Below are 12,845 nucleotides of genomic sequence, written 5' to 3'. Positions count from 1 at the left end.
TTCACTAATTTAACAACTCTATAATATCAACAAGAGCAATAAGTAAACTATACTAATATGGTGAAATAACTAATTAAAATGTTCTAAACTATACTATGGTAATTTGAGTATAAAATGTGAATGAGAAGGGAGGTATTAGGGTGATTTGATTCCACCTTAATTTATTCTTAATATGCTAGTATAGATTTGTTGTAATCCTAATCTTTATGCTTTTACATGAATGTTGGGTCTTTTTAATCCCTAATTATTCATGGCAATTGAAACCCATTCTCATGGTGAATTAACTACCTTCTAGAGTGGAATATCTTACTACAACTTATTCTATACTAACACATTAAGTCTTCACCAAAGCTTTAATCAAACTCCTCTAATGGAGATTTAGCTATGATTCATTAGACTATTATGGACATAATAATAGGGAGAAGACATAGTTAAAGAACACTTGTATTGGAAATAGCTTGGATTGAATTAATGGTGGCTAGGCTAATAAAATAATAACTAGGTATATAAACTAATTTATTATTTAATGAGAGACACTACACCAAAAGGGTGATTTTGTAACGCACCCATTTTTCACTTAGTAACAGTTTTTTACCGTAACACAGTTCCTAATAGTTAGAAAGCGTAAGTATGGCTTGCTTTTCGTTACTTTATTTTTAGATAATTAGGAGGATTATTTAGTCACGGTAGACTAACAGATGGATTTCGTTAGAAATAAAATAAAAATAATTTATTAAAAATAAAAAAAAAATAAAAAAAGTCCAAACCACATTAAAGGTTGGAGACCCGCACTCATCTTTCTCACTTTCAGAAGTGGATAGCTAAAACCGGCTATTTCCTCATCTATAATGAAGGTTAGTAGTTCTTCTTCTTCTTCTTCTTCTTCTTCTTCTTCTTCTTCTTCTTCTCATTTCGGGGCTTCCTCTTCAATTCTTTTCTTTACCTTTTGTGTTTATCTACTTAGGGTTTGGTTGGATTTCAGATTTCGGTTTGAGAATGAGTTAGAGTTTCTCAATGGTACGCTCTCAACATTTCGGATTTGGTCAGCTAATTTTGGTAAGGGATTTGTGAACATTGGGTTTCTAATTAGCTCTTAATATTTTAAATTGTTTGATAAAAATTAGAACTCTGCTCAAAAGTTTTAATTTTTTCTATTATTCAACCTACGCAGATCTTGTTTTGGTATCTTGGTTGGACGAAAAAAGGTATGAAACGGTGGAATTTTGTAATTTCGTTATTGGCTTTACTTTTAATTTTCCTTAAGGAGATATTTCTTGTTGAATTGTATATAGGTCTTTGATCTTTTAATTAGTGTAGATGTGATTGGTGATGCCCTCTGAAAATATTTTTGTGTTTGTTGTCACCCCTTGTATCTGGAAGGGTATGGCTTAACCTCAACCTGAATTTTGGTTGCTTAAATTATGTGTCTATTGGGTTTTTTTTTTTCTTAATTCATCGTGTAGGATGGAGAAGATGGTTGAAGGGATCAATGGCAGGTTTGTAGTCTTTGCGTAGATGTTATTTGTGAAGGCCCTTGGTGTTGAATAAGTAGGCTTTCTTCTGTAACCTATGTACGTTACTGGTGCCTCCTTTAAAGGTTACAAGCCATTATCCTTTACCTTTAGTTAGATATTTTGAATCTGTTGCAAAACTTATGCATGAACTATTTTTTTTTTCATTCTTTTGTATGAGATTTTGTTTGCTTAAATATTATGTACTAGCTTTTGTTTGCGAAATTGAAGTCTGCTTGTACTTGGACATTGCAACTGAACTAGACGATACTTTGTTTATAACCGAAAAGGACTTTAGGTTGTATTATGGAACTGTACTTGGACATTGCAACTAAACTAAACGATAGATTGCTAAGGTTGGAACCCAAAAGGACTTTAGGTTGCATTATGGAACTAATCAGTACACCCTTTGGTTGATTTACTAACTCATAATTTTCACTTTCTAAGCTTTACACATGTGTTATCTTTAAACATGCATTAGGTCTCAAGTCAATAATCTTAAATGTTGTTGGTAATCTACTGAAGTTTTTTTAAAAGAAGGCAGCACTTGGTCACTTTTATTCCTAAACTAGCTTCTTCGTCTATGTTGTGCGAGTACATGTTCTTTATTTTATGTTCTTTTGAGGTTGATAGTTGATATTCATCAGTTAGGAATGCGGAAGTTCTTATTGGTTTATCTCTTGCAGGTGATCAAGATAAGGGATCAGCCATGCAGCTTAGACACTCCTATTTTGTTTGAAAATTATGCACCAAATCATTCCCTTGGAGGACAAAGTTCTGGTGTAGGTCTTAAGCTTGTCATTTGTTAAGGTACGAAGTTTTGGTATATTTTTCTCTTTGTTTAGTATTATAACTCTGGTTCACAAAGAAGGGTACGGTTTTTCTTTTTATATTTATGTTTTTTTCTATTAATTCCAATTGATTTCTTCGGTCTTTTTTTTTTGAAAATGGGCAGATTTTCTGCTTCTAGTTATGCTTGTTTTTTATTTTTTAATTATATTTCTATCTTCAGATTATGAAATTCGGTATTGAATTTGTGTGATCCCCATTCCTGAATTGTGTTTGGTCTCTAGTCTTTTAACTCAATATAAATTCCATCAACTGTTTGAGTATATGCCACTTTAAGTTTGCATGTTTGGAATGGCGCTTATATTTCTTTCAATTACTTCATTTGATGTTATGCTTGACTATGGTGAATGATGGATTGTGTTGCTAAGAACTGTGTTTTTCGGAGGGGAGGGATGTCCTGTTTCATTCTTGTTATCTTTTGTTTTTCGACTTGCATTACATTGCTAATAATGTCGTAGTGTTTGGAATCAGTTCACGTTTAATCCTTCCAATACCAAAACAGGTCGAACCTGATCCTATTTCAATCATGTTATTGTAATTTTATGAAGTCAATTTTAAATTTAATACTTGTTTCAACTGCTTACGAGCACTTAGTCTTTGCATTGAAAACATCAGTGACAAAGTTAATCCTCTAACTGCCTATGTTCACTTTAGAATTCTTAGTGTGTTACAATGGCATTGGCTTGGTATAGATACGTTTTCGATATGATATGTACCAAGTTGTTAACCTATTAGAAAGCTTGTTCAAATGTGTTCAAGGCGGGAGGCTCCTTTAGGTACAATTTTGGGTATTGGTCATTATAAATATGCATGCTGATTTTAGGTTTTTAGCCTATTTTTGCTTGGTAGGAAATCGGATTTCTACCTTCAAAAAAGGAAAATTGTGATAAACAGGTGTCATGAAAACGTAAAGCTTATTTGGACTACCTAGAACGAAATGATTAACTGTGAGTTTGTCTAGTTTGACAATGTATCGAGTTGGTGTCTAATTTAGAATCCAATATGTTCTTTATGTACAGTTTTGGGTATTGGTCGGTTTGTGTATATAGAGGCTGATTTTGGGTTTTTAGGCTACTTTCATTCGATAGAAATTTGTAATCCACATTGTAGTTTTGTTGACAATATACTTTCCTATCATTTATACTTTATTTGCTTTTTGAGCCAACTTCCGATTCGTCTGTCAAGTTGAATTGAAAGGTGTTAATTGCGAGTTATTCACTTCACAATCACTCTCAATTCTTGTATTTTCAGATCAGTGGGAACTTCAACAGCTGGCATTGTAGTTGCAGCTTTTGAGGAAAGTACGTAGTCTGGTGTCTAGTATTCGAAGGAGGTATGTGTGATGCTTATAAGCTTTGCTAGATAATGTAGAAATTTTGTATCCCTTTTGACATTGTACATATAGGCTTTAGACATTGTACATACGGATCTTTCTACTGTCACTATTCTCCAATTCGTTGCTCGTTGTAACAAATCTGTGTGGTCGTTGTGCACATAAATATCATTTTGGCTGCATGTCGAAATCTGAAATTTGTCAAAATTCAATTGAATGGGCACCACACGGGACCTATGGTTTCCTTATTCCTGTAAATGGCTGCTATATCATCTAAGATTATTCACTTCATGAACATGCCCTTTCGGAGTCATCCCCACTTTCTAAAAACCATATCATCAAACTCATTCATTTTCTTGAAAACCAAAATTAATGTGGTTATATTTGCATTTAATTGTTTTTTCAAGTTCTTGGTAATTTCATTATTTTCCTCCAATGTGGTCTTTGCAGCCTCAATATATAAAGCAGCTATCCTAGGAATTGCTTTAGGTGCATTGGTCAGCCTTCTCATGATCTTAGTGGCAAAGATCACGCATCCGCACAATCCACCTCCATTTTCTGAAGGAGCTCTGGACAAACCAGGTGCGTCCCCACTCCATATCTACTCGAATAGTTGTTGTGGCCCAAATGGCTTGTTTACTCTCTGTCACCTAAATATGTTGTCCAATGTTTAGTGCGCACCAAGATGATTAAGAGTCTTAATTAGCTAATTGTCCGAAGCTTGTGGTCCCGCTTTTGATGAATAGCGAGTAATGGCGGCTTATTGGGTTGACCACTTGGGTAAACAAAGTGGGAGCATTCAATTCTCTCTAACGATTGGGATCACTTTAAAACGATTTGAAAATTAGAAAATATGAAACCGCTTTAAAAGTGATGTTAAATGTAGAAAAAAAAGCAAGTTACTTGAATAAGTGATGTCCCGTGGTTCCAGTTTTTTATTTTTTTTCACCAAATTAGCTTATTACCTCTTACTTGTGTTCGGTCTTGGATGAAAAACTTGAAAACCCAGTTTATTGGTCAAGATTATCTTCAGGTTCAAAGTAACAATATTGATAGCATAATGGCATTTGGATTTGGAGATCTAACCATGGATACTACTTCCGCAGATCGTTATAATCAAAACCAGTTGTGGAATGAAAACCATTTGGATATGATGGGACTTGATGCACCCGACCTTGCTGGTCTAGAGGAAAATCTACGAGTTTTTTCACACTGTAACTTCAATGAACATAGTTTTTCTGCTCTCACTAACATGGGTATGAACATTTCCCCTTATTATGAGATGGTGGATCACCAATTTGAAGCGGAGTCTGGTCAGGTGACTGATCAGAAAAGTTTGCATGGATTTTTAAACTTTCCCACAGAGTGCGAGTTACACAAAGCACTTGGTCCATCTCTCCAGCAAAGTTGCAATGATTATCTGTGGATCCCAAATGGCTCAGGTGATGATGTGCGTAGCAGCTCAATTTGCAATACAGATTTCACTGGAAGTAGGGAGCCATCAGCTGGGGTATCCAATGGATTTATTTTGAAAAAAGGAGATGCAGATAATCTATTGGATGCAATGGTTTCATATATGTGTGATGCTTCTGGGGATATTGCATCAGTTAGATCCAATAGTATCAGATCACCTACAAGCTCCTCAGGACAGATTGTTTGCTTCTTGCCAAACGCAGCAGAGTCAATCCGGATGCAGTTAGTTGGGAGAAAATGATTCAGGTCCATGGAGCTCAGTAAGAACTGGTTTTGTTTCCAGATAGGGGAAAGATCTTACAAAGTGTCCATCTAAATCTTCACTGAAAAGATCGAGAGCTAATTTGATTGTCGAAGAACAAGAAATGGGTTTTGGGTGTATTCTATCTAGGAAGGATACCAAGCCATGTCACATTGGCCAAAAGAAGGCCAGAAATAGTGATGTTCAAAAGCCAAGACCGAGGGACAGACAGTTGATCCAAGATCGAGTTAAGGAGCTACGAGAGCTTGTCCCAAATGGTGGAAAGGTGTATACTTGTTTTATAGTAGTATATCCTCTGTTCTCTGCGTGGTTTTACCGACTTTTCTGCCTTTTGCTTTCAAGTAATTCACATTTTTTTCTTCTGTGATGAAACAAAGTTAGCATTGATTCTTTGTTGGATCAAACCATAAAGCACATGTTGTTTCTAAGAAGTGTTACTAACCGAAATGAAAGTTAAAGCGGTGTGTATATCTGAGATGTAAGTTGATGTCCGCCTAAAGAAGCATTCTTCTTTTTCCCACCTAGGTGGAATGTAATTTATTAACTACGATCAACTCCAAATCTGAAAACAACAATCTCTGCAGGTCAGTTGACAAAAAAAAACTTGGAGTTATTTGAAGATCGGGGCAAGGAAAATGGTGCAAGCCGGGTCGTTGAAATGGGGAGTCAATTGGAAGTTTGTCCAATTGTCGCCAAGGACCTTGAGCAGCCAGGGCACATGCTTATAGAGGTCTGATTATGTGCTGCCGCTCTTTCAGCCATGATTGCATTTCTGTAAAGAAAATAATGTCACCGCTCGATAATCGAGAAAAGTGACCTTGACGCCGGACGTCATAAGTCATAACCCCTTAAGGTATGTTCGTGATTTCTTTGTAATTTATTGATATTCCAATCCCATCCAGTCAAACTATGTATGAAAGCATAAAAACCGTTTAAACCTAAGTAAGATGGACATTTTATATTCTTGAAACCCCTAAAAAAAAAAATCTTCCCATTCTCATCATGCCCCCACTGCAATGCAGTATACTAGTGTATATAGTGTCCTTTTGATTCGAGGATTAGTTATTTGACTTAACTGGCAATGGTCGAGATGGTTAAATAGCTGGTTCTACGAATCAATATATATTTGAGTAGGTAGGTTTATGACCGAGGTATGAGGTTTTAATATATGTTATGAAAGTATATTATTTGATTTTCAAGTTATGACAGGATTTATGTCTATGAAATGTTGAAAATACAAAGGAGATTTTGCCGAAATTTTTATGTCTTTCGTCAAGGTGTCTGACAAGGTTATAGGGTTTTGGGGCGTTACATAAACTTTCAATACTATGCTTCTATTGCTACTAGTCTATTACCATACTCTCTTTTCTGAATTTTGTAGTTTGAGTATAAGGAGCTACTGCTTAAGAATAAGATATAATGATATAAGTATATATCTATACATATTTGTTTTCTCTCCCCCGACTCCTTTTATTTATTTCTATTGGTGTATATGATGAACAAGACTTTTCTGGATGATACCATTCCAAAGTCATCCCCTGATGCTTGCAACTATTGAAAGTGGGAGTTTTGTACAAATGACGTGAGAGCTTGAGTTTAGGGACAAGTCCCATTGATTTGGAAAACAATGTATATTTCATTCGTAACAAGTCCTATTTATGAAAAGACGTTTTGGTGATGTTATTTTAATAAAAGATTATATGATTAGATGTACTTGTGAGATTTCTTGTTTATGTTATGGACGATTGTAGAATACCCAATAAGTGGGGACATCTTTATGCAGGTTAGTAGTCTCCCAAAAAGAGTGATTTTGGGGGAAATTATTTTTTTTACATATGAAATAGTTTTGTAACGGTGGAAAACCGTAACTAAGCTTTGTAATAAGTAACACTTACGAAGCAACAAAACCGTTACCAAAATGTTACAAATTCTATAAATCAATTACATAAATAAACTTTACTAACTTTCTAAAACCGTTTCTGTTGTTGGAAAAGAGTAACACAAAAAAACGTTACTAATACTATAAAACCGTTACTGTTGTTAAAAAAGAGTAACGGTCAAAAAGCATTACGAACTCTATAAAAGCGTTACTAATGTTAGAAAAGAGTAACACAATTAAACAAATAAAACCATTAGCAAATATTTTTAGTCACGGAAAAAACCGTTACAATAAATATTTATGTAACGGTTTTAAACCGTTACGAATATTAATAACGCATTAGAAACGCCAAAATTGTGACGCAAAAAAATCGTTACAAATATTTTTAGTAACGGTTTCTGATCGTTAGGAATGTCCTATTTTGGTATAGTGAGAGAGAGAGAGAGAGAGAGAGAAAACCCAAATTTACAACTAAACTAAAGAAGGGAGTAACCAAGAGAGAAAACCCTAATTTACAACTAAACTAAAGAGGGGAGTAACCAAGTTTTGTTTAGTTTTAACCCTCTTTATATAGGAGAGAGTTAGGTTTACAATTTCGTATATGGGCATTGGAGCTATGTTTTGGGCCATTAAATCATGCCCAAAACCTAATTACTTAAGTCCAAAAAGGGTTTCTCTGCTAGAAATTACTGCAACAGCTTTTTCGTCCACTTTTACTCCTCTTATTGTCTCACGTGCTAGACCATTAGAAAGCTCTTTCCGAGCCGGTTGTTTTGACATATAGTAGGCCCAATTCCGAGGTCTGAGTCCAAAGGTACGGCCTGCGGAAGTTCTGTTCACTTTTATGCTCTATTTCTGCCTGCGTTGACTTTGACTTTTCAGCTTTGACTGAGCTTTAAAAATGTTTTTTCTCCTTGAAACTTGGGCTTTAATCATAGAACTTCTTAGCAACCAACCTTTGTTCCTTTCTCTTGCAAAAGTGATATATTTCTTCATATATTTGACTCCAATACCTGAAATACACAAAAACACGTAAACAGTACTAACTCTTATTTATTATAAACATAATTGGTCTAAATGTAATATTATTAAGGGGTTAAAACTACATTTTTGGGCTCTTATCAATGTTTTGTTTATTTATTTATTTTTTATTTGTGTGGGGGTTTTTTTGTGGGGATACTACTGCTCTGATACCACTTTGTTATGCCTTTAATGGAAAATGACCTGTAGGAAATAATAAGAGTGAATAAATATAATGAAGGAGATGAAGTTAGAATAAGAGAGAGAGAGAGAGAGAGAGAGAGAAAAAATATTTCCATTCATAACCCAAAATACAATTAGTTCCTTACTTTTATGTTACTTGGATATACTGATTTTAAACAGCTCATTAGCTACTCTGAAACATGAACAACTCACTATAAAACTTCTCACCGCCTTCAAAAAGAACAAAACAATCATTCTTTTTATACTTACCTACTTCCCCTTTCGACCACCCTTCTGCTTTCTCTACTTCGACCGGTAAACCGTTTACGAATGCCATGTTAGGGTTTGGTTACTCTTAGTATAGTATGGGTTCTATCGGATTTGATATAAAACTACTTTCTATTTATACTGCCCCAATTTTTTCGACATTTCATTCAATATTTCATTATAAGGTTTGAGAATTTCGACGCAATTTTTCATTTGTTTTTGTTTGTTTGTTTGTTTGTTTGTTTTTTATTTTTATTTTTATTTTTTTTATTATTAGTCAAATATATATTTATGGAATTATGAATTTATAGATATGAAAAATAAATCAATTCAACAAATAATTTATTGATATTTATTCATTTTTCTTGTGAGCAATTCGTCATGATTTTAATGAAACAATCCAATCCATAATTTCCATTTTTTTTTTCTTTCTTTCATAATTTAAATATATAGGAGCCGTTACTAAATCAAAACCCCATTTCATATACATTCCATATATGTGAGAGGATCCTAATGCCTTATATATATTTCAGATTTGACTAGTCTTAGCGCAACTTGTTACACACCTATCCTAATCATTTGTAAAACTTGTTATCATTATCAATAATATTTCCACTTTAAAAAAAAACACATATGCATTTCAACCAATTTAAAGCCATAAGGGACGTTGGGCAACCAGTCTAGCTAAAATTGTTTATGCTTGTAAAATAGATTATGGAAAAACTCAGTAATTATTAATTTAAACCATTATGCAAGAAAAAATGCTAAACAATAGAAATGTTATTCTCATTATTATTTTTTCAAATCTTTGTACAAAATCCTAAAGAGAATATCCAGATTAAAATTTTGTTTGCTCTTAATTATATTAGACCATGTTGTATTTGTAAAACAACTTAGCTTATTACTATCTACGATTTGATTTGTGCTAGATCAACAAATTGCAAAAACAACAAACTTTAAAGTTATCTCATTTGTAATATTACGCAATATAATGCTTTAAAACAAAGTTTCAAACTTTATCGAATCCTTAATCAAACTATCTGTATACCAAAGATTGATTAGTGTAAGAAGATAGAAATTCCACCAATCTATTTAGTGGTTGTCTAAAATTAACAATTCCCCAACTCTAGAAATATGAAAATTTTAAACTTTAAGCACAAAAACAACAATAACTAAATTAAACACAAAGAATCCTCACACTGACTTCTTTAAAACTCAACCATCAAAAAAAGACTTCTTTAAAACTCAACCATCAAAAAAAGACTTCTTTAAAACTCCCCCTAATTGGAGTTTTAGCCTAGGGACAATAATATAAAAAAACTTGCATAGGATTTTCTCGGTGGCTTTAGCTCATGAGGAAATCAGAGTTAAAAGGAATCAAATAGCTTGTCATAAAATATTATGGAGTAAGCACATACACCCTCTAACCGCAGCGACAACCTGGAAACTCATTCACAATTGTACTGTAACCGAGACCAACTCGTCGTAAATTACCCCCCTAGGAAGTCGTAACAAGGTAGCCGTGGGGGAACCTGTGGCTGGATTGACAAAAAGCTTCACTTCCACAAGCCACTAGATTTTGTGTTTGCAAAGAGAAGTTGAAAACCTAAAACATCTGATTTGGGAGTGTCCATTTGCTACGCATCAATTGAATTGGTTATCACTGAGTTTTAAGGTTCATAATACCGTCAACAACCTTCACCAAACATTAAAACTGGCTAAAGGTAGAAGCTCGATTCTGAACCATATTTGCAAGGCAGCAGTCATTAGTTGCATAGTAGGACTTTGGCTTCATAGAAATAGGATACACTTCGAGGATTTAGAGTGTAATTAGGCTTTTTGCAAACACTACATCTTTCCGCAGATCCATATCATCCATCTATTTGTTTGGGTCAATTGAATTAAGTATGACTTGGTCAAAATAGTTTACTCATATTTTCACATCATTTCATCCAACGCGTTTTGCGTGCTCTTTAATCTTTACAGCAAAATCAGTCCTTGGAATCTTTTTCTAGGTAAAGCTAAGTGGTGTTGTAAGCATGTGTTTGATGTTGAGATGAATGTATCAAAGGGGGCAGGGGGATATTTACGCTCCATAACTTTTCGAAGTAGGCACGGGAGAACCAAGCGAATAGAATGTCGTAATAGTGTAATACACACCTACTAGCAAGCCCAACCGAAAGCCCAACCGAAAGCTCAATAAAAAATAGGGTTATATGGACATACTCCCCATTATAATTAGGATTTCCCTTCCAACTTGACAGTCAGAAGGAGTCAACCAATAGTGGCCATCAGTTGACTAGTCAAGGATTGTGAATTATCCTAAATACTCTTTTTCTGTGGAAATTACGAAATTTGCCATGGACTATGATGTGCAACCCTGTTCAAACCCACAACTCGGAATTAGACATTGTTCAAAGCCCACAACTCAAAATTAGAGACATTGGAGTAAAAACCCTTTTCTCAAATAGCAGACCTAGCCGTCGAGTAACTTCGTCTTCCTCCTCCAATTAAAATTTTCAAAAACGTTTTTTGTCAATGAAAATTTTAAAGATGGGAGGTGGTGATGGCTCAAGTTCCAACGGTTGTGTCTTGTGTGGCTCAAATACTCACAAAACTGTTTAATGCATTTGGATGCATGTAAATTGCAAGAATAACAATATAGAGTGCAACTTACTCCAAAACTCCAATGGTAGAAAGTACATTCAGTGTGAAACATGTGAAAGCATTCATTTTATAGATGAATCTATTGGTCATTCAAGTCGTCGATTTGTAAATGGTGATATTGGCAATTCAAGTGAAAAAACTAAAGAAGGCGAACCTGTTGCAGCCAATATTGGGTGCTTTATATATGGTGAAAAAGATCATTGGTACTATACTTGTCCATGGAAGAGATCCCCTTGCAGTAGGTGTCGTACGCCGAGATTGCTTTTGACTTCTACTAAAACATAGAGCAAAGGCGAGAAATTTTTGAAATGTGAAAATTGTGAGTATTTTCAATGGTTGGAAGCGGCACTTAAAGTTTGTCGAGTTAAGAAGGTTGTTAAAGCAACGAAGTTGCTATATGAAGAATCTCCTTGCAATAGGTGTACGTCGTACGCCAAGATTGATATTGACTTCTACTAAACCTCACAGCAAGGGATTTTTTTTTTAATAAATGCGAAAATTGTTTGTCTTTTGAATGGTTGAAAGAGAAGAAGTTGACAGCAGTTGGGAAAGTAGTTGAAGCAAAGAAGTTGTCATTTGAAGAAGAGGAGAAAGATAGTTCTAACTTTAAATTTAGTTTTGAGTTTACTATAGACGAAATTTTGCAAGCTTTTGATGCTAAGATTGTTCTTAAAGCAAAAGCGTAGAAGAAATGAGTTTGAGAAGAATATCTGGTGATAAAGGAAGATGTTAATTTAAGATTTGGGACCCTTAAGATTTTGATTTGTTCTTTGTCAGAAATAAGTTTTGGTGTTCTTAATGTAATGTTTCCTGCTGTATGTGGTTTATCAGTTTGCTTATTAGAGTTAGAGACACATTGCTAATGTAATGTAATGTTTCCTACTTTGAAGTTGTTAATGTAATGTAATGTTTCACTAGTATGCTAATGTAATGTTTCCTATTGTATGTAATGTCTCCTGAGAATTGTGAGTCTATATAAGAATTGGTATTTCACATTATCCTATTCAATACACACATGAAAGTCAGAGACACATTACAGAATTGTGAGTCTCCTGAGAATGGCAAGAACTCACTACACACACGATGCAAGACCAAGAACTGAACTGAACATACACACACCAAGCAACACACGAAACAAAACAACAGTCTCTGACATAATTCTGAACTAACAATTTTCAAACAGCAGTCTCTGACAGAATCTTAATTGCAACTAGTATGTACATCAACTAAGAATCTAATACTCACAATTTTGATTGGTTCTTCAACTAGTATGTACATTTAGGAATACACAATTTTAACTAGTATGTACAGACAAAACAGAACGGCAGTCTCTGACAAATTCTAAACTCACAATTTTTGTGTGTACATCAACTAAAAATCTATATACAATGAGCAACACAG

General features: G+C 34.3%; 1 long non-coding RNA gene across 1 annotated transcript; it reads left to right on the top strand.

Moving 5' to 3' along the window:
• The first annotated feature begins 1,170 nt into the window (after nt 1-1,170).
• LOC147510755 (uncharacterized) lies at nt 1,171-3,699 on the top strand. The gene is made up of 3 exons (XR_015217489.1): nt 1,171-1,205; nt 2,198-2,321; nt 3,612-3,699. It is a non-coding gene; the product is annotated as an uncharacterized LOC147510755 (long non-coding RNA).
• The last annotated feature ends 9,146 nt before the right edge of the window (nt 3,700-12,845 follow it).

The sequence above is a fragment of the Coptis chinensis genome, chromosome 3 (genome assembly GCF_015680905.1).
Source record: "Coptis chinensis isolate HL-2020 chromosome 3, ASM1568090v1, whole genome shotgun sequence".
Taxonomy (NCBI): domain Eukaryota; kingdom Viridiplantae; phylum Streptophyta; class Magnoliopsida; order Ranunculales; family Ranunculaceae; genus Coptis; species Coptis chinensis.
Note: the sequence above shows the minus strand (reverse complement) of the source record. Positions and strands in the feature narration are given on the sequence as shown.